We start from the raw sequence: 23232 nt of genomic DNA, 5'->3' as shown, positions 1-23232 counted from the left end.
AGGGGTGGAAAGTTTATTCAAAGGGATAATAACAAAGAACTTTCCAAACCTAAAGAAAGATATCAATCCAAGTACAAGAAGGTTATAGAACACTAAGCAGATTTAAGCCAAAGAAGACTACCTCAGGCATTTAATAATCAAACTCCCAAAGGCCAAAGATGAAAAAGGATTCTAAAAGCAGCAAGAGAGAGGAAATAAATAACATTCAATGGAACTACAGTATGTTTAGAAGCAGACTTTTCAGTGGAAACCTTACAGACCAGAAGAGTGGCATAACATATTTAAAGTGCTGAAGCAAAAACCTTGTACCCTCGAATAGTATATCTGGTGAAAATATCCTTCAAACATGAAGGAGAAAGGAAGACTTCTTAGGCAAACAAAAGCTGAAGAATTTCATTGACACTGAACCTGACCCACAAGAAATGTCAAAGGGAGTACTTCAATCAAAAGGAAAAGAAACTTAATCAGCTATAAGAAATCATCTGAAGGTATAAAACTCACTGGTAATAGCGACAACACAGAAGAACACAGACTATCATAACTCTATAAGTGTGGTGTGTAAACTACTATTATCTTATGTAGGAAGATTAAAAGGCAAACCACTCAAAAGCAGTAATTACAACAATTTTTAAAGACAGTACAATAAGACATAAAGAGAAGCAACAAAAAGTTAAAAAGTAGTGGGATAAATTTGAGGTGTAGAGTTTTCATTACTTTTTTTTTTTTTTTTACTTGTTTAAAAAGCAGTGGGATAAAGTTGAGGTGTAGAGTTTTCATTACATTTTTTTTTTTGCTTGTTTTTTAGTTTGTTTATGAAAACAGTGTTAACTTGTTGTCAACTTAAAATAATGGGTTATGAGATAGTATTTGCAAGCCACATGGTAATCTCAAATCAAAAAACCTACAATGGTACACAAAAAAAACAAAAAGTGAGAAGTTAAATTATACCATCAGAGAAAATTATCTTCAGTAAGGTAGAAAGGAAGGAACGAAGAAAGAAAAGATCTTTTTTTTTTTTTCAGGTTGATTCTCTTTTATTCTTCTTTATTCAGCAGATTAGGGGCTGGGCATGGTGGCTCAGGCCTGTAATCCCAGCACTGTAGGAGGCCGAGCTGGGTGGATCACCTCAGGTCAGGAGCTCGAGACCAGCCAGGCCAATATGGTGAAACACCATCTCTAGTAAAAATACAAAAATTAGCCGGGTGTGGTGGTGCATGCCTGTAGTCCCAGCTACTCAGGAGGCTGAGGCAGGAGAATCTCTTGAACCCAGGAGGCGGAGGTTGCAGTGAGGTGAGACCATGCCACTGCACTCTAGTCTGGGTGACAGAGCAAGACTCCATCTCAAAGAAAAGAAAAAGGAATACAAAAGAGAAGGAGAAAGCAGTCAACAGTAGTATAATTTAAGAAGCTGACCCCAGAATATATTCTGTATTCCATGTTTCTTCTATGGGGTTTTATTTCCTTTCAGCAACTTCTTCAAAGAGGCAGTTTATTCTGCAGTACACTCATTAAGTCTCCTCTGAACACCCTAGAAAGGTTTTTCCATCAGAGCCTCTATCCAACTGGTTACGTTCATTAGTTTAGTGGTGGCAATGACATATTCTGTACCTCCATCTTCCAACTAGGAGAGAAATCGCACGGCAGCAATTTCAGCAAAGGTTACGCCCCCGAGGAAAAATATCAGAGTCACTCGGTTTTCTCCCGGTTGACGTTTCTTCTGCAGTCCTGTGGGCAGTGGCTGCCGCTCCTCAAAGTGGGGCCCTGGGAGGATGCAGAGGACCTCATCGATGCTCCGCCAGCCAGGTCGGGAAACCAGCTGGGCCAGCCGCACACTGAGCAGGGCATACCCACTGTACATATAGGATATGTCCTTGGGGTTTTGCTCCTTAACATCATCCATCCAGAGGGCTAATGTTTTCCGTATAGTTGGGTAATTGTTTCTGCCCCCCGTTTGCGGTTTCAGCAGGCCGGCCTTCTCCAGGTTGTGTAAGGTCAACATGTGCTCAAAGCCGTAAGTCTGGAGAATCTCTCTTTTGTAATATTCCAAAACTTTTTGTTTGAGCCCCACTATTACACACGGATTGGAGGCAAACTGGTCTTAACACCTTGATCAATGAGTGTTTTTGGGCGATACAATCCTCAATGTAATTGTTGACCTTATCAGTGTCTATTCCAGACATAAATTCCTGTTCCACGGTTAATTTATCAAAAAAGTCTTCAGAAGTAGTGACATCTTTGATCAATTCTGCAATTGAGGTATGGTTTGCAAGCGAGCCCCTTGCTGCCTGCATGTGGGGCAACTGGGAAACAAACTGCTCGATCTCCCCCACGGTCTTAGCATTGTGTCTTTCCTCGAATGCTGCGGAGATGATCTTTGCTTTCTTGCTGAGCACAGAGCCCACCGCGTTGAAGTTCTTATCTCGGATCTCAGCATAGAGCTCCTCTGCAGAATTCAGCTGCAGCTTCTTTGCTTCCGTGGGAAGGTCCTTACTACTATCGCTCTGTTTCTTAAGTGCAAATTTCTCTGGAGATAATTTCACATAACTGTTCTGAATGCCATAAATTTCATCAATGAGTCCTTCATATGTCAGCTGAGTGGCAAGAGGTGTTAATAAATCCACATACCGATCAAGCAACGAGAGACTACCAAAAACAGGTAATATTGAATTCTGGCTTCCTGTAAACTCTCTCTTCATCCTAATCATCATATTGGCCCCTTGCTGAGTGCATTCTCCTTTCCCAAAGATCTGGGGGATCGTTCCATACAGAGCGTGCAGGGTCATCAGCCCCTTGGCTGTGTGGTACAGGCTCGTCTGGTTGCCCTCCAGGTAGCACTCTTTGAACACACCCTCTGATTCCATGGATAAGAGATTACCATAGAATGGAATGAGATCTAAGCTGTACTCCTCCCTATGAATAAAGGATCCCAAGACATCCAGATCCTTCAACCGCTGTTCACACAACAGGCTACGGCGTGGCACAAACAGAATATGAAAATCTCTCATTGGGCCTCGTCTATCTTCACCGAGCACGTTTTCAGCAATTATATCCATCAACTCTAGCATGGGTCTGACAAAAAATAATAATAATAATATTCTTGACATCAGCTGCAGCAAACGATTTCCTTTAAGTGTGAACATTTTTTCCACTTCATGACCCTTCAATAGTGAATACTGTGCAGTCAGGCCAAAGGGTCCAGTTAGGTATTCATCTCAAACTATTCCCTTGCTTCCTATGCACTTGTCCAGGAACTCACACAGCTCGTGATACACCGCCTGGCGCAGCACATTTAGGTTCACTCGCGGGTATGACAGAGCCCGCCATCTTGCCCCACCACCCCCTGCCAGAAAAGATCTTAAAACAAGAAGAAATCAAATTTTAAAATGGCAGCAGTAAGTCCTTATCAATTATAACGTTGAATGTAAGTGTACTAAACTCTCCATTCAAAAGACATAGACTGGCTGAATAAATTTAAAAACCAAGATCCAATAATGTGTTGCATACAAAAAAACACACTTTACCTATAAAGACACATGTAGACTGAAAATAAAAGAATGGCAAAAGATATTCTATTCAAATAGAAACCAAGAAAGAGTAGAAGTAACTATACTTAACATTAAAAAATAGATTTTAAGACAAAAACTATGAAAAGAGACAAAGAAGGTCATTATAGAATGATACAAGAGTCAATTCAGCAAAAGGATATAACAATTTAAATACATATGCACCCAACATTGGAGCACCCAGATATATAAAGCAAATATTATTAGACTTAAAAAGAGAGATAGATCCTAATACAATAATAGTTGATGATTTCAATATCCCAGTTTCTACATTAGACAGATTTTCCAGACAGAAAATCTACAAAGAAACATTGGATGTAAGCTTTACTGTAGACCAAATGGATCTAATAGATAGTTATAGAACATTTCATCCAACAGCTGCAAACTATACACTCTTCTCCTCAGCACATAGATCATTCTCAAAGACAGGCCATATGTTAGGCTCAAAAGTAAGTCTCAAAACATCAAAAAGATTGAAATAATATCAAGTAACTTCTATGACCACAATGGAATGAAACTAGAAATCAGTAACAAGAGGAATTTTGGAAACTGCACAAACACATAGAAATTAAATAATATGTTCATGAATGACTAGTGGATCAATGAAAAGATTAAGTAGGAAATAGAAAAATTTCTTGAAACAAACAGTAATGGAAATACAACATACCAAAATCTATGGGATTCAGTAAAAGTAGTACTAACAGGGAAGTTTATAGCTGTAAGTGCCTACATCAAAAAATAAGAAAAACTCCAAATAAACAACATAATATGCATCTAAAAGAATTTGACAAGCAAGAGAAAACCAAATTCAAAATTAGCAGAAAACAATAAATAATAAAGATCAGAACAGAAATATACGAAATTAAAAAAAGAAATCAACATAAAAGACCAATGAAATAAAAAGTTTGATTTTTAAAAGATAAATAAAATTGACAAATTTTTAGCCAGACTAAGCTAAATGAGATATCTCATTTACTCCGACTATTATATATTATATATTATTATTTATTATTATATATTACATATATTTACAAGGTATATGGGATATTTTTATATCAATGTAATTATTATACATTTTATAATTATGCATTGTAGGCCAGTATCAAAATATGTCATATCCATATACCCTATAAATATATATACCTACTATGTATCCACAGAAATTAAAAATTGTAAAAATTATAAATAAAATCAGTTAAATTTAAATATTTAAGAAAAGAAGATATACAAACAGCCAACAGGTACATGAAAAAATATTCATCACTAATCATTAGAGAAATGAAAATCAAAACCACAATTAGAATGGTTATTACTAAAAAGATAAAAAAAATAACTTTGGGAGGCCAATGTGGGCAGATCGCTTGAAGTCAGGAGTTTGAGACCAACCTGGCCAATATGGTGAAACCCTATCTCTATATTTATACAAAAATTAGCTGGATGTGGTGGCACATGCTTGTAATCCCAGTTACTCAGGAGGCTGAGTCAGGAGAATTGCTTGAACATGGGAGGTGGAGGTTGCAGTGAGCAGAGATGGAGCCACTGCTCTCCAGCTTGGGTAACAGAGCAAGACTCCATCTCAAAAAACAAAAAATAATAATAATAAAGATAAAAATAAAATAAAAATAAAAAGACAAAGAATAAACATTGGCAAGGATGTGGAAAAATGGATAACCTTACACACTGTTGGTAACAATGTAAATTAGTACTGCCATCATAGAAAAACAGTCTGAGCATGTCTCAAAATATTAAAAATAGATTTAGTACTACATGATTCAGATCATTTATCTAAAGAAAATGAAATCGGTATGTGAAAAAACATGTCTACACTCTCATATTTACCACAGCACGATTGACAATAGCCAAGATGTGGAGTCAACCTAATTGTCCATCAGTGGACAAATGGATAAAGAAAATGCACTATGTATGCACAAGGGAATACTACCCGGCCATAAAAGAGAATAAAATTCTGTCATTTGTGGCAACATGAATGAACCTGGAGAACATTATGCTAAGTGAAACAAACCAGGCACAGAAAAACAAAAACCACATGATCTCCCTCACTTGTGGAATCTATAAAAGCTAATCTCAGAGAAGTACAGAGTAGAGTACTGGTTACCAGAGACCTGGGAGTGTAGGGGGAAGCAGGGGATGGAGAAAGATTGATCAGTGGGTACAAAATTACTGTTACATGCGATGAATAAGTTCTGATGTTCTGTATTACTGTAGGGTAACTATAGTAAACAATATTACAGTGTATATTTTAAAATATCTAGAAGAGAGGATTCTGAATGTTCTTGTCACAAATAAATAATAAATGTTTGAGGTAATGAATATACTAAATATAATAATTTGATCAATTACACAATGTATACATGTATCAAAACATCATTGTGTACCCCATAAATGTGTACGATTATTATGTGTCAATTAAAAACAAAATTTATTTAGTAAATAAAATATCTTTGGATATAAGATTTACATAAAAATAGCAGCAGTATCCCTGTACAGAAAACAATAATTAAACATAATAAAATTGTAAAATACCAATAGTTTCACAATAGCAACAGGAAGCATAAGGCATTTGGAATAAATGTTTTTAAAGATGTTTAGATATTTCATTTTTAAAATTGCAAATAATTTTTGAATGAAAAATAAAATCCTGTATAAAAGTAGATACATCTTTATAGCCATCAGTATAATTACAGAGACAGACATAGATACAGGTATAGACACACATAGAATAGATGTGGGTACAGTTATAGACAGATATTGATATAGATGTTATTAATGAAAACACTGAAGATAATGAAGAAATAAAATATTTCCCCAATTTATCTATAAATTAATTGCAATTGTGGTCATAATCCAATGAAGTAGTTTTTGGAATTTGACCAGCTGAAATTTATAAGCAGTAAAGAGCCAGGATTACTGAGACAATTTAGAAGAATAAGCATAAGGAAGTAGTATTTTTCTTAAAAGATATTGTCTTAGCCTGTTTGTGTTGCTACAACAAAATACCTTAGACTAGATAATTTATAAACAAAATTTTACCTTCTGACTGTTCTGGAGGCTGTGAAGTCCAAGATCAAGAAGTCAACAGATTTGGTGTCCAATGAGTGCTCCCTGCTTCAAAGATGGTGCCTTGTTGCTGCATCCTCCCATGGCAGAAAGCAGAAGGACCAAAGGCCTATCTGGTTCTCTCCAGCCTTTTTATAAAGCACTAATCCCATTCAAGATTGGGGAGCCCTAATCACTTCCTATAAGCCCCACCGTTTAATACTGTTGCATTAGGGATTTTTCATCATGAATTTTGAAAATATCCAAATATTCAAACTGTAAGGAGAAAAAAATGAAAAATATTTTTAAGACTTCAAGTACATAAAGATTTCTTAAACAAGACACAGAAAACACAAACCATTTTTAAAAAATGGTAAATGTGACTATTTTAAGTTTGAAAACTTCTGTTTAGCAAAAGACAAATATGAGCAGTTTTTAAAAACTACAAACAGGTTTTAAAAATGTTTAGATATATATAAAAGCAGAATAACTAGTATGATGGATAGATAAATCACTATATAAAAATTACATCAAAAAGAAAAACTGAATAAAAAATTGAACAAATGATATTAACATATAATAACAAAAGAAGAGTGCCAAATAGTGAATAAATATGAAAAGACACTCAAATTCAGGCAATGTAAATTGAAAGAATAAGATACTATTTCGGCCAGGTGCAGTGACTCATGCCTGAAATCCCAGCACTTTGGGAGGCTGAGGTGGGCAGATCCCCTGAGGTCAGGAGTTTGAGACCAGCCTGGCCAACATGACAAAACCCCGTCTCTACTAAAAATACAAAAATTAGCCAGGAGTGGTGGTGCGGGTATGTAATCCCAGCTACTGGAGAGGCTGAGGCAGGGAGAATTACTTGAACCCAGGAGGCAGAGGTTGCAGTGAGCCAAGATCACGCCACTGCACTCCAGCCTGGGCAACAGAGCAAGACTCCAACTCAAAAAAAGAAAAAAAGAAGGTACTATTTCACACCCAATTAATTTGGCAAAAATTTTAAAAGTCTTATAGCATGCGGAGAGAAAGTGGAGAAGCAATACTGGTGGAATAATACATTGCTGTGATTATTTTGAGCCAATTTTGAGTGATCTTACAAAGTTGAATATGCATAGGACTTTTACTTTATCATACCACTTCTGATGCTTCTGATGCTAGAATAACTTTCACCAATATGCATAAGGCAATATAAAGAATGATATTTAGGCTTTAAAAAGTAGAAATAATCCAAATATCTCTTAATAAGGGACTGGATAAATTCATTTTTGTCCATTCATACAATAGAATGCTATACAGAAATTACATTGAATAAAATAGAGCTATGGTTACCAACATGCATAAATCACAAAAACATAATGAGCAAAAAAGAACAAGTTGCAGAAGCATATGCACAATATGCGTATTATTCATCCTAGAAAATAGGTAAAACTATAATGTATATTGTTTATGGATACATATATATGAAGCAATGCAATATATATGTGCATTGGAAAGTTTGCCTCTGCTATGACCAATTAGCTCCTATTAGAGAAAAATGTTCTGATAATAACAGCCATATAATCTTTGAAAAAATATTTTAAAACAACTAACTGGAGGGACTAGATATTAAATAAAAGCAGGCATAAACTAGAGAAGAGTAGACACTTGAAAAAAAAACGGAAAGGAAAAGGGTCATTGCTTTTGTTTTTAGAGTTTTTAGCCTCAGGTAGGCTCAAGACTATGCCATGAAATGTGGCTAACTCTCCAAAGGAGGGAAAAGCTATAGTCTTGCTAGCTAAAAGAACCACAGGGTATGGTTTCAGGCAACTATAGCTTACAGAAAAAATAAGGGTGGAAATCTCGGAAAAGAAAAATCCAGAGAGGGAAAACCTTACATTTAACAACTATTTGAATGAATGCTGATATTGTTTGGATCTGTGTTCCCAACAAATCTCATGTTGAATTGTAATCTCTAGTGTTAAAGGTAGGGCCTTGTGGGAAGTGATGAGATCATGGTGGTGGAATTCTCATGAATGGGCTAGCACCATTCCCTCCGTGCTATTATGTTGATAGTGACTGGGTGAGTTATCATGATATCCAGCTGTTTAAAAGTGTGTAGCGCCTCCCCACTCTCTCTCTCCCTCCTGTTCCAGCCATGTGAAGATGCCTGTTCCTGCTTTGCCTTCTGCCATGATTGAAAGTTTCCTGAGGCTTCCCCAGAAGCCAAGCAGATGCCAGCATCATGCTTCCCGCACAGCCTGTGAACCATGAGCCAATTAAACCTCTTTTCTCTACAAATTGCCCAGCCTCAGGTATTTCTTTATAGCAACGTGAGAACGGACTAATACAACTGCTGACTTCTCCTCAGAGAAATCATGAAAGTCAAAAGACAGTGGAACAACTCTTTTAAAAAGCTGATATTAGCAACCAAAGGGGGATATCATGAGGGCTTAGACTGAATTAGGAATAAAACCCAAAACAAATTTGATCCTGTAAGTGGATCAAATATTCTTTTTCTAAAGAATATAACAGTGAGGGTCTATCACTTCTTATGCTAACATTACATGGTCAAGGAAAAACTAACAAACACTCAAAACAAAACAAAAAGGAAGGACAAAATCAAACACAAATGTCTACTTTTATTTTTTTTAAAAACGGGTGGAGGTTAGAAGATATAAGGACAAGTAAAAAATGATAGATTGTTAATACTGATTAAAAGGAGAATCTACACTACAGAAGGAGAGAAATGTACTGCAATCACTAATGAAAGTAAATGAGTTCTTAGTAAACTAAGGAGAAAAAATAATGCATGCCAGCTAGAATTCTATGTGAAGTGGAAAAAAAAAAAGAGAAAGAGAGACTGACAAATGGATAGAGTGTGGATAGATGAGAAAGGTAGTGGAGTGAAATGTTAATTGAGGAAAACAGGTGCTGGACATAAAAATGTATACTTCTAACTTTTCCATATGTTTGAATTTCTTCATAATACAAAAACAATGATAGAAATAGAGATAGAAATTCTAGAGTGTTTGCACTCTGGCTACATAAATGAAAGCAGCAAGAACAAAATTGCTTTTACAATATTGTTGAGACTGTCTAGAGGACTTCCCAGGGATTCCCTTCCCAGAGTGACTTGATTCTTAGCCCAACAAAAATATTCTTGTCCATTGTCCCTAAGTGTGTTTTAAGTATTATGTACACCTGTGGTGTGGCTCAGTTTTCAAACTGAAGGCTATTTTGTTCCAGTAATTACCTCTCTATGTTTCTTTTCTGACCTCTTGGTGACTTAGACCAGTCAAGGTCACCATCTGAAGCTGAGAAAAGAACCTGCCACATAGGAAGTTGCTAAGCAAATAACAAGTGAATAAGAGGGTGAGAGCAAGAATGACGACTTAACCATTCTACCATGGAAATCAGGAGGCAGAGAAAGGATTGCAACACGGAGTTAAATACAGTGCTCAATCATAAGAACCACATGAAACCAACTTTCTTTTTTGGCCACAGACCTCAGTAATTATAGATCCTATAATGGAGAGAGTAGTATCTCAGGGACCTAAAAGCTACAATGCTCTTCCTTTATCTCCACTTCCCTAGGTTTAAGGGAAGGATCAGAAGTGTCCAAGGAAAAACAATAAACCAAGAGAGAAGATAAATTATGTAAACCTAGGGAGGTGGAGATAAAGGAAGAGTATTGTAGCTTGGTCTACAATGCTCCCTAACATTTCTCATGCACCCATCATCCACCTCCCCTCTCCCTTCTCCTGTCTCCTCTGCCTAGTACACTGTCTTCCCTCATCTCCTTTTAACCTCCTTTGTTGTGCATCATCTCCTTTTCACCTTGCTCATGAAATAATAATGAGAATGACAAATTGAAAATAGTGAAGGTCTCTAAGGAATTCACAATTCTGCCGAGTATACAGATATACGAGCAGGTTTGAAATACTGATGACTGAACCTTCATGTGAGCTTGATAGAAACCTTCTATTAACCAAACCCAGAGAAAGGGCAGGAGCCCGCAAGGTAATTTTTAATTACAGGTACTTTATCAAACTCCTTTTTTGAGATGACTCATTCTGTGCTAGAGGGAATTAAATGAACGAGGAAGGGAAAGCACAGTCACACATTAACCCCAGATTTGTCTCAGAAAAATTGGTCAGAGCTGTACATTTATAATCTGCTGGTGCCAATGCTAACCATGAATGGGTGGCTGCCCAGCCTCTGGGGCCTAAACTAAACAAACAAAAAGTAAGGATGCACTTAATATGAAGCATGCTATGAGCCTGGTGGGAAATGTGATGTCTTCTAAATATTGCTCATGTTGTATGTGGGAATCTGGACTACAGGGAGAGTCAACTACAAACCTCAACCACAGGTTTCCCTAATGTAAAATGTGTATTCCTGTATCTGCAAGGATTTCTATCCCAGTCAATGTGAAATAATGGGTACTGTTTTGGGAGAGATGATTACAAGTTGAAGGGTGGGTTAGTGTGAACCTCAATGCTAGCCACCACCACCGCCATTACTAGGAAGGAGGTGGTAACTTGGAAGGCAATATAGAAAAGTGGTTAAGAGTAAAGACAATAGAAACAGGAGAAAAGCCAAATTTAGGGGGAGTCCTGCCTTATCCTTTAGTAGCCAGATAATGTCAGGCTACTTGTTCTGTTTGTTCATTCATTTACTTTTAGCAAAGGTATACATATACATGTGTATGTGTGTATGAGTACATCCATATATATGTATGTACATACATGAATATGTGTGTGCACGTATGTGTGTCAAACAGGTTCCTGTCCATTATCACTGAAGACCAAAGGTAAAAACTTTAATTCCTTTAATTGATTTTGCTAATATTTATGTTTTCTGGTATTGTTTGCAACCAAATTTCTGGGGTTTCTTTCAATGCATATACTGCTATTTTTTGACGTTTCTGTCTCAAATATTGTTATTGGATTCCACTAAGCTGATGAGGACTTAATTCTCTAATATTCTACCCCAGAAACCCTAATATAGCGTACCTTCCCCTAGTCCCCTAGTACAGTTATATAAGAAGTTGTAGTCTTGAATACTTATGTAACAAGCCTGCACGTTATGTACATGTACCCTAGAACTTAAACTATAATAATAAAAAAATAAAATAAAAAAATTTTAAAAATTTAAAAAAAAAGTTGTAGTCAGCTCTGTATTTGTTGTTCACTTCCCTATGAGTACATCGTTAGTCACAGCTGAGCCATGAAGTATTATTACTTTATTTTCCAGGGTCAACGTTGCGTTTTCCCTAGAGTAAGTAATCCCCTCTCCCAACCTTCCCCCTTCTTTCTCACCTTCTCTCTCAGGGAAGAAAGAAGTTTTTTTAATTGTTGTCTACCTTTAAGGCATCCCCAAGATCTCACACATGAGGATAAGTCTCCTCTCAATACACCCAAGCACATCAAATCCTCCTGGATGTGACAAAGCTACCGTCCTTGGGCTTCCTTCATCACCGTGCTGAGGATTTCCTTTCCATAGGGTGCCTGCTATGAAGTTAACATTTGTGTCCTCCCTAAAATATATGTATGTTGAGCCCTGACCCATCAGTGTGGCTGTATTTGAAGTAAGGAAACAGTTAATGTTTGATGAGGTCATAAGGGTGAAGTTCGACCCTACAGGTGCAGTGTCTATAGAAGAGGACACCAGTGACCACAAGCCAGGGGGAGAGCCCTCACCAGGAGCTCACCCTCCTTGATTTCAATCTGAAATTTCCAACCTGGAGAACGGTGAAAAAGTAAATTGTTGTTGTGTCGGCCACCCAGTCTAAGGTACCTTGTTACAGCAGCACCGGCAGATGAACACACCCTCCATCTATTTCTCTGGAGCCTATGCCTTCCTCACTACTGCTCACACCCCTAATAACGGCATGGAACACGTTGGCTAGGAGCTTCCTGAGAAGAGGGGAAAGCTGAAATGTTTGAGATTTATAGACCTGGAAATATCTTTAATCTACTCCCACACTTGGTTGAACATCAGATGGGGTATGAAACCCTAATTTTTAAGTCATTTTCCCTGAGAACATTGATGACATTTCTCATTGTTCCTAGTGCATATTTCCGCTAGTTTCCCAGGCCATTCTGAAGGAGTATGATCTCATTTCTACCTTGACTCTAAAAGTAACCTGCATGTCCATTAGTGAGAACATTAATTTGTATGTGTCTGGAGGTTTTTACAATCATTTTGTCTCCATTATTCTGAAATTTCACCATTTGCTACTTAGTAAAGATCTATTTTTGTCCACTTTGCTGGACACTCAAGCAGAGTATTCAACCTAGATACTCATGTATTTCAGCTTGGGAAATTTATTGAGTCATCTTTAAAATGAGTAGCTTTCTATTTTCTCTGCCCTTTCTTTTTGGAACCTTATTATTTGGGTGTTGGACCTCCAGGACTGACACTCTTATTGTTTTTATTTTTTCTTTTCTGTGTGATATCTCTTTTAGTTCTACTTTCAGGGGCAAAAGCCTATCTTCAATTCTATTGTCTAATTCTTATATTTAATTTTTCATTGTGTGATACATTTTAATTTCTGGAAGTTTTGTTTGGGTTCTCTATTTTTTTAATAACCTCCTGTTCATGTGTCATAGATGGCATTTGTTCTCTTATCTGTCTGAGGATTTTAAACATTTGCTTAAGTTTTCCATTTCCTGCATGTTTTCTGCATACTCCAAATTAGGTTCATTTGTTTTGTTATGTTCGCTATTTTTCTGGTTTTTATATCTGTCTTTCAAATTAGAGGTTTACTAAAACTATCTTGACATCTCTGGCCCTCTTTATTCACCAAAGAAAGGCCTGACGTGACCGCTTTAGGAATCACCTTCCTAGCCAACATCTACAGGATTCTCTCGTTGGTTGATCAATTTTTCAGAAGAGGACTTCTCCAGTCTTCTCCAGTCCTCTTCCTTATAAATCTAATGTTTTTCACAGTCTGGGACCATCACATTGGTCCCTGTAGATTTCCACTTGACTCTCTGTTGTTCCAGAGCAGTACCTCTCTCATCAGCTGTGCCTGGGGACTCTGTTCCCGAATTCCTCTGATTTAGCCTTTACAGCAAAAGTCCAGTGTTCTGCCAAGGTTAGAGAGAGGCAGTTGCTGGGATCCTCAGGGTCCCATGAGTAGGGTTCCGGGAGTTTAAACATCTATTATACATGATTCAGAAAACCATTTCAGCCTTATCTCTAGCCCTAGTCTTTCAAGTCCTTGTTTCCTCCACAGTCCTGAACTCTGGGTTGTAAAATGGGCTAGCTTGCCGCTGAGCATCCCCTATCACTGACTCACTTTCGAATGTCTGCAAACAGCTAGGTTTGTTTCCTCTCACCCTTTACTACTACCTTAAAAATGTTACTGCTAAGGCTGGGTGCAGTGGCTCACACCTATAATCCCAGCACTTTGGGAGGCCAAGGTGGGTGGATCACCTGAGGTCGGGAGTTCGAGACCAGCCTGACCAACGTGGAGAAACCCTATCTCTACTAAAACTACAAAAATTAGCCAGGCATGGTGACGCAAGCCTGTAATCCCAGCCACTCGGAAGGCTGAGGTAGGAGAATCGCCTGAACCCAGGAGGCAGAGGTTGCAGTTAGCCAAGATCACGCCATTGCACTCCAGCCTGCACAATAAGAGTGAAACTTCATCTCAAATATATATATATATATATATATATATGTATATACACATATATAACTGCTATTGCCTTCTCACCCATACTCTTGGCCCATGTGAGTATATAGCATTTAAAAAGTAATTTACCATCACTGTGGTGATATTTTAGGAGGAAATTGATAAACACATGAGTTCACTCTCTGTTCTGAAACAACTTCCTAGATATATGCCCTTAGTCAAGTTATTGATTTCCTATAACTCAGTTTCCTTATTTCTCAAATGGGGATAATAATGGTGTCCAACTGTGTAAGGTTATTTTGAGGATTCAGTAGATAATACCTATGAAGAGCTTGAACAGAAAATTATATAACCAGCAGCAGCACCCAGATACTACATCAAGGGACTTGCGTGAGTCTCTGAGACTTGCTGGCTTCGGGTGAGACTCAGAAGATTACCAGCTGTGGTGGCTATGGGGCAAAACTCCTTCTACTCGAGAAAAGCAAAGGGAAAAATAAAGGGGACTTTGTCTTACAACTTAGGTTGTAAGACCAGCAGGGCCACAGGTGGGTAGAGAACCAAGTGGGCTTTTGGGGTCCTTGATTCCATGATTTGACTCTTGGATGGCATTTCTGGACCTTCCCTGGGCCAGAGGGAAGCCCATTGCCCTGAAGGGCGAGTCCCAGGCCAAGTAGCGTTCACAACAAGCTGACTTCAGAGCCTTTGGACCATAAGGGAACATCAGTGGTAGTCTGGCAGTACTTCTCATGGCCTAGGGTGGCAGTGGGTATGGGGTGAGGCTCCTCTGCCTTTGGAAAGGGGAGAGAAGAGTGGGAAGAACTGCATCTTACGGTTTGAGTGCCAGACTAGCTGCAGCACAATTGAACACCAAGCAGACTTCTAAGGTTTTTGACTCTAATCCCTGACTCCTAGATGGCACCTCAAGACCCAGAGCCAAGGGGACCTCACTGTCCTGAAAGGAAGGACATAGACCGGATGGCTTTGCCACCAGATGATTGTACAGCCCCAGGACCTTGAGTAAGCATAGGCAGTAGCCAGGGAGTGGTCACAGCAAGACTTGGACAATGCCCAGTACTGGCTTCAGGCCTGACCCAGCACAGTCATAGCAGTGGTGGCTACAGGTGTGCTTGTGTCAATAAAGTTACATGTTTAGGTGGCTCAGAGCAAAGACAGAGAAACCCTGTTTGTTTGGGAGAAAGTAAGGGAAAAGAGCAAGAGTCTCTGCCTGGTAACCCAGAGAGTTCTCCAGGATCTCCAAGACTATTAAGGTAGTACCTCTACAAGTCTGCAAGAACCACAGTGTTACTGGGTGTGGTGTGCCCCTCTAAAGCAGACAGAGTTTAGGTCACAACACTCAAGTTCTTTCACGTATCTGGAAAACCTCCCAAGAAGGATAGGTACAAAAAGGCCCAAACTGTGAAGACTATAAGAAATACCTAACTTTTCAATGCCCAGACACCAAAGAACACCTACTAGCATCAACAACATCTAGGAAAACATGACTTCCATAAATAAACTATATAAGGCACCAGGGACCAATCCTGAAGAAGCAGACACATGGGACCTTTCAGAGAATTTAAAATAGCCATCTTAAGAAAACGCAAAAGAAATTCAAGATAACACAGAGAAGGAATTCAGAATTCTATGAGATATATTTAACAAAGAGATTGAAATAATTAAAAGGAATAAAGCAAAAATTCTGGAGCTGAAGAAGGCAATTGGCATACTAAAGAATGCATCAGATTCCTTTACTAGCAGAATTGATCAAACAGAAGAAAGAATGACTTTGAAGACAGGCTATTTGAATCTACACAGTAAGGAGACAAAAGAAAAAAGAATTAAAAACAATGAAGCATGCCTATCGGAGCTATAAAATAGCCACAAAATGGCAAATTTAAGAGTTATTGGCCTCAAAGAGGAGACAGAGAAAGAGATAGGGGTAGAAAGTTTATTGAAAGGGATGGCAGAGAAATTCCCAAACCTAGAGAAAGACATCAACATCCAAGTGCAAGAAGGTTATAAAACGTCAAACAGATTTACGCCAAAGAAGACTACCTCAAGATGTTTAATAACCAAAATCCCAAAGGTTAAGGATAAAGAAAGGCTCCTAAAAGCAGCAAGAGAAAAGAAACAAGCAACATACAATGGAGCTCCAATATGTCTGGCAGCAGGCTTTTCAGTGGAAACCTTACAGGCCAGGAGACTGAGGCATGACACATTTAAAGTGCTGAAGGAAAAAGTTTTTACCCTAGAATACTATAGTACATCTGGCAAAAATATATCCTTCAAACATAAAGGAGAAATAAAGACTTTCCCCGAGAAGCAAAAACTGAGGAATTTCATCAACACCAGGCCTGTCCTACAAGAAATGCTAAAGGGAGTACTTCAATCAGAAAGAAAAGGATGTTAATGAGTGATTAAAAAAAAAAATCCTCTGAAGATACAAAAATCACAGATAATAGTAAGTACACAGAAAAACACAGAATATGATAACGCTGTAACTGTGCTGTGTAAACTACTCTCATCCTAAGCAGAAAGGCTGAATGATGAACGAGTCAAAAATAGTAACTACAGTTTTCAAGGCATAGTCAGTATAATAAGATATAAATAGAAAAAAAAACAAAAAGTTAAAAAGGAGGAGACAAAGTGACGGTGTAGAGTTTTTATTAGTTTTCCTTTTGTTTGTGCAAACAGTGTGAAGTTGTTATCAGGTTAAAATAATGGGTTATAAAACAATATTTGCAAACCACATGTCAACCTCAAACCAAAAAAAATACAATATACACACAAAAAATAAAAAGCAAGAAACTAAATCATAGCACCAGAGAAAATCACCTTTGCTGAAGGCAGACAGGAAGGAAAGAATAAAGAAAAAGACACCATTAGACAACATAAAAGAAATAATAAAATGGTAGGAGTAAGTCCTTCTTTATCAATAATAACATTGAATATATATTGATTAAACTCTCCATTCAAAAGACATAGACTGGCTAAATGGATGAAAAAAACAAGACCCATTTACCTGTTGCCTACAAGAAATATATTTAACCTATAAGGACACACATAGACTGAAAATAAAAGGATAGAAAAAGCTATGTCATGCCTAAGGAAACCAAAAAAGCAAGAGTAACTATACTTATATATGACAAAATATATTACAAGACAAAAACTAAAAGAGAAAAAGAAGGTCACCATATAATGATAAAGTGGTCAACTGAGCAAAAGGATATAACAATTTTAAGTATATATGTACCCAGAACTACAGCACCAGATATATAAAGCAAATATTATTAAAGCTAAAGAGATAGGCCCCAATACAATAATAGTTGGAGACTTCAACACTCTACTTTCAGCATTAGACAGATCTTCCAGACAGAAAATCAACAAAGAAGCATCAGACTTAATCTGCACTATAGAACAAATGGATCTAATATATAGTTACAGAACATTTCATCCAACACCTGCAAACTACACATTCTTTTCCTAAGCACATGGATCATTCTCAAGGATAAGCTATATGTTAGGCTCAAAAGCAAGTCTTAAAACATAAAAAAGATTCAAATAATATCAAGCATCTTCTCTGACCACAATGGAACAAACTAGAAATTAATAACAGAGGAATTTTGGAAACAATACCAACACATGGAAATTAAACAATATGCTCCTGGGCTGGGCTCAGTGGCTCATACCTGTGATCCCAGCACTTTGAGAGGCCGAGATGGGCGGATCACCTGTGGTTAGGAGTTTGAGACCAGCCTGGCCAACATGGTGAAACCCCATCTCTACTAAAATACAAAAATTAGCCTGGTGTAGTGGCACATGCCTGTAATCCCAGCTACTCAGGAGGCTGAAGCATAAGAATCACTTGAACCTAGGAGGCGGAGGCTGCAGTGAGCTGAGATGGTGCCACTGCCCTCCAGCCTGGGTGACAGAGAAAGACTCTGTTTCAATTAAAAAACAAACAAAAAGAAAAAAACAAAACAAAACAAAAACCTCCTGAATGACAAGTGGGTCAATGAAAAAATTAAGAAAGAAATTGAAAATTTTCTTGAAACATGTAATAATGGAAACACCACAAGCCAAAAACTACGGAATAAGGCAAAAGCAGTACTGAGAGAAGCTTATAGTTCTAAGTACCTACATCAAAAAAGAGAAAAAACTCAAATAAACGATCTAATGATGCATCTTAAAGAACTAAAAAAGTAAGAGCAAACCAAATCCAAAATTAGTAGAAAAAAAGAAATAATAAAGATTAGAGCAGAAATAAATGAAAATGAAATGATAACACAAAACAGGAAGAAATGAAATGTTGCTTTTTTGAAAAGTTAAACAAAATATAACAAACCTTTAGCCAGGCTAACTAAGAAAAAAAGAGAAAAAATACCAATAAATAAAATCAGAAATGAAAAAAAAAAGATACATTACAACTGATACTGCAGAAATGCAAAGGATGATTAGTGGCTACCATGGGCAACTACATGCCAAAAAATTGAAAAAATCTAGAAGAAATTCACAAATTCCTAGACACACACAACCTACCAAGACCTAACCAAGAAAAAAATCCAAAACATGAACAGACCAATAATTAGTACAGAGATTGAAGCTGTAATAAAATGTCTCACTCTAGAGAAAAGCCTGGGACCCTGTGGCTTCACTGTTAAATTCTACCAAACATTTAAACAAGAACTAATGCCAATCCTACCCAAACTATTCCAAAAAATAGAGGAGGCCAAACTCATTCTATGAGGCTTGTTACCCAAACAAGAAAAAGACACATCTAAAAAAGAAAACTCTAGGCCAATATCTTAGATGAATACGGATGCAAAAATCCTCAATAAAATACTAGCAAACTGAATTCAACAATACATTAGAAAGATCATTCATCATAACCAAGTGGGATTTATCCCTGGGATGCAAGGACGGTTCAATATATGCAAATCAATCAATGTGATACATCATATCAACAGAATGAAGGATGAAAACCATAAATCACTTCAATTGAAGTGGAAAAAGCATTTGATAGACTTCGATATCCCTTCTTGATAAAAACCCTAAAAAACCTGAGGATAGAAGGAACATACCTCAATAAAAGCCATGTACAACAGACCCACAGCTAGTATCATACTGAATGGGGTAAAACCAAAAGCATTTCCTCTAAGATTTGGAACACGACAGGATGCCCACTGTCACCACTGTTATTCAATATAGTAGTAGAAGTCCTGGCTAGAGCAATCATAAAAAAGAAAGATATTAAGGGCATTCAAGTTGGGAAGAAGAAGGCAAATTATCCATATTTGCAGATGATATAATCTTATATTTGGAACAATCTAAAGACTCCACAAGAAAACTATTAGAACAGATCAATAAATTCAGTTAAGTTGCAAGATACAAAATCAATATACAACATTCAGTAGTATTTATATGTCAACAGTGAACAATGTGAAAAAGAAACAAAAATGTAATCCCATTAACAATAGCCACACATAAAAGTAAAGATCTAGGAATTAACCTAGGTCTTTAGGTTAAGAAGTGAAAAATCCCTATAATGAAAATATAAAACACTGATGAAATAAACTGAAGAGGACACCAAATAATGGAAAAATATTCCATGGTCGTGGATTGGAAGAATCAATATTGTTAAAATGTTCATATTACCTCAAGCAATCTACAGATTCAATGCAATCTCTTTCAAAATACCAATACCATTCTGCACATAAATAGAAAAAAAATCCTAAAGTATATATGGAAACAGAAAAGGCCCAGAATAGTCAAAGTTATCCAAAGCAAAAAAGAGCAAAATTGGAGGAATCACATTACCTGACTTCAAATTATACAACAGAGCTATAGTAATCAAAACAACATGGCACTGGTATAAAGACAGACAAATCAACCAATGGAACAGAATAGAGAACCCAGAAACAAGTTCACATACCTACAGTGAACTTATTTTCAACAAAGGTACCAAGAACATACACTGGGGGAAAGACTGTCTCTTCAATAAATGATGCTTGGAAAACTGGATATCAATATGCAGAGGAAGGTAGACCCCTATCTCCCACCAAATACAAAAATCAAACCAAAATAGATTAAACACTTAAATTTAAGGCCTCAAGCTATAAAACTAGTACAAGAAAACATTGGGGAAATCTCCAGGACACTTGTCTGGGCAAAAATTTCTTGAGCAATACCCCACAAGCTCAAGCAACCAAAGCAAAAATGGACACATGATATCACATCAAGTTAAAAAGCTTCTGCACAGCAAAGGAAACAATCCACAAAGTGAGGAGAAAACCCACAGAATGGGAGAAAATATTTGCCGACTACCCATCTGACAAAGGATTAATAACCAGAATATATAAGGATCTCGAACAACTCTAAATGAAAAAATCTAATAATCTGATCCAAAAATGGGCAAAAAATTTGAATAGACATTCCTTAAAAGAAGACATACAAATGGAAAACAGGCATATGAAAAAGTGTTCAATATCATTGATCATCAGAGAAATGCAAATCAAAACTACAGTGAGATATCATCTCACCCTAGTTAAAATGGCTCATATCCAAAAGACAGGAAATAACAAACACTGGCGAGGATGTGGAGAAAGGAAATTCTCGTACAGTGTTGTTGGGAATGTAAATTAGTAAACCCGTTACGGAGAACAGGTTGGAGTCTCCTCAAAAAACTACGAATAGAGCTACCATATGATCCAGCAATCCCATTGCTGGGTGTATACCGAAAAGAAAGGAAATCAGTATATCAAAGAGATAGCTGCACTCCTATGTTCATTGCAGCACTGTTTACAATAGCCAAGATTTGGAAGCAACCTAAGCGTTCATCAACAGATGAATGAATAAAGAAAACATGGTACATATACCCAGTGGAGTATTATTCAGTCATAAAAATGAATGAGATCTTGTCATTTGCAACAACATGGATGGAACTGGAGAACATTATGTTAAGTTAAATAAACCAAACACAAAAAGACAAACATCACATGTTCTCACTTATTTGTGGGATCTAAAAACTAAAAAAAAAAAGCTCATGAACATAGAGAGTAGAAGAATGGTGACCAGAGGCTGGGCAGCGTAGTCGGGGGGGGTGGGGCTCTGGTGGGCGAGGTGGGGATGGTTAATGCATACAAAAAAATAATTAAAGAATGAATAAAACCTACTCTTTGATAGCACAACAGGGTGACTATAGACAATAATAACTTAATTGTACATTTTTAAATAACTTGAAAAGTGTAATTGGATTGTTTGTAACCCAAAGGATAAATGCTTGAGGGAATGTATACCCCATTCTCCAAGATGTGCTTATTGCAAATTGCTTGCCAGTATCAAAACATCTCATGTACCCAATAAATACATACAACTACTACGTACCCACAACAATTTAAAATAAAAATAAAAATTTTAAAAAGAGCATGATTTTGATGGCACACAGCGTGGGTACAAATCTTAATTGTATTATTCACTAGCAAAGTGAATTTATGTAAGTTATTTACTAGTTCATGCCTCCCCTTCTTCATGTGTGAAACAGAGAACACAATAGCTCCTACCTTAGTGAGTACTTATAAGGGTTGCATGAGATAATCTTCAAAGTACTTAGAACTTAGCAAGCTCTCAATAAAAATTAAGCTATAGTGTCATTTTATTTTAGTGATCATAAATGTATTTCTAAAAGCTTATATAGTTTTCACTGAAAACTCGGTTTTTCTTGCTTATCTTCTCTAGAAAGTTCTTATCATGTCACAAGCAGAATTGTAGAAATATAACTAAGGTGGTTTTAGAGGAAATACAGCATTTCCAGGAGACCAAATATTTTTCTGTGCAAATGTGCTAAACAATACTCAATGGTGTTCATAAAATAACTTGACAGTGATAAATGTGAATGGTCCCAAGGTAAACGTTGCATTGAGTGAAAATTTTGGCAGGCGTGGTGGGACTTGGAAACTCTTTCTAAGTTTTTCTTTATCATAAGAGTAAGTTAAGAGAGTTGGACAAGCAGGTAGGTAATTGCATGAATAAATAAGATTCCCAAAGATCCTTGAACTCAGAGACACCAAGATAATCCATGAGCATAACTGAAAAATGAGGCAAAGAGATGTGGGAAGAAGAGATGGAGAAGACATGGCACAATAACAAGAATGCAGAAAACAAGAAAACATCCAATTACAAAAGTGGTTGTCAAAGTTCATTCCCAGGAGCACAGTGTTGTCTGAGCTGCTCAGAAGTATCCCTCCCCACAGGATGCAATAGCAACATCCTTCTCATATAAAGTCATCATCACTCAGTTAATCAAGGTTTTCTTAAGTTGTTGGCTGTTGTTGTTTGTTGTTTGGTTTTGTTTTTGTTTTTTGAGATGGAGTCTTACTCTGTCTCCCAGGCTGGAGTGCAGTGGCACTATCTCGGCCTACTGCAACCTCCACCTCCCAGGTTCAAGCGATTCTCCTCCCTCTGCCTCCCAAATAGCTGGGATTGCAGGCACCTGCCACCATGCCCAGCTAATTTTTGTATTATTAGTAGAGACAGGGTTTCACCATGTTGAAACCAGACTGGTGCTGAACTCCTGACCTCAAGTGATCCACCCGCCTTGGCTTCCCAAAGTGCTAGGATTACAGGCATGAGCCACTGCACCCTGCCAATATAAGTATTTCCTCCACTAAAATATTAAAACTTTTTGTACCTTTTCCTGCCTCTAGACCCTTGCCTTCCTGAGTTTTGCAGCAGTTTGGCTCTGAGACCAGCTCTTCCTCCTGCAGCCCAGGGCTAGAACCTTGGTAATGCCTTAGTTTCCAGTTCCCCTTAGTTTCCATTGCACCCAAGTGGTGAACCCTGCCTTACTCAAGAATCTCTTAGCTGACTTGGTCATATTTTAAGCTAATGGATTTCAATTTTAATGTTTTTCCTTATTTCTTACTATAAAAATAATACATTGTCATTGTTGAAAATCTGCAAAATACGGAGAAGCACAAAAAAGAA

The 23232-nt window shown here is 37.3% G+C and overlaps 1 pseudogene across 1 annotated transcript; it reads right to left on the bottom strand.

The window, feature by feature from the left end:
• Positions 1-1055: 1055 nt before the first annotated feature.
• Positions 1056-3308, bottom strand: LOC105554515 (annotated as a pseudogene). Its single transcript, XR_001008339.1, has one exon. The product of XR_001008339.1 is annotated as a vacuolar protein sorting-associated protein 33A pseudogene (transcript).
• Positions 3309-23232: the final 19924 nt, after the last annotated feature.

Source organism: Mandrillus leucophaeus, unplaced genomic scaffold (genome assembly GCF_000951045.1).
Source record: "Mandrillus leucophaeus isolate KB7577 unplaced genomic scaffold, Mleu.le_1.0 Scaffold647, whole genome shotgun sequence".
NCBI classification, from domain to species: Eukaryota; Metazoa; Chordata; class Mammalia; order Primates; family Cercopithecidae; genus Mandrillus; species Mandrillus leucophaeus.
This window is presented reverse-complemented; position numbering and strand designations above follow the sequence as displayed.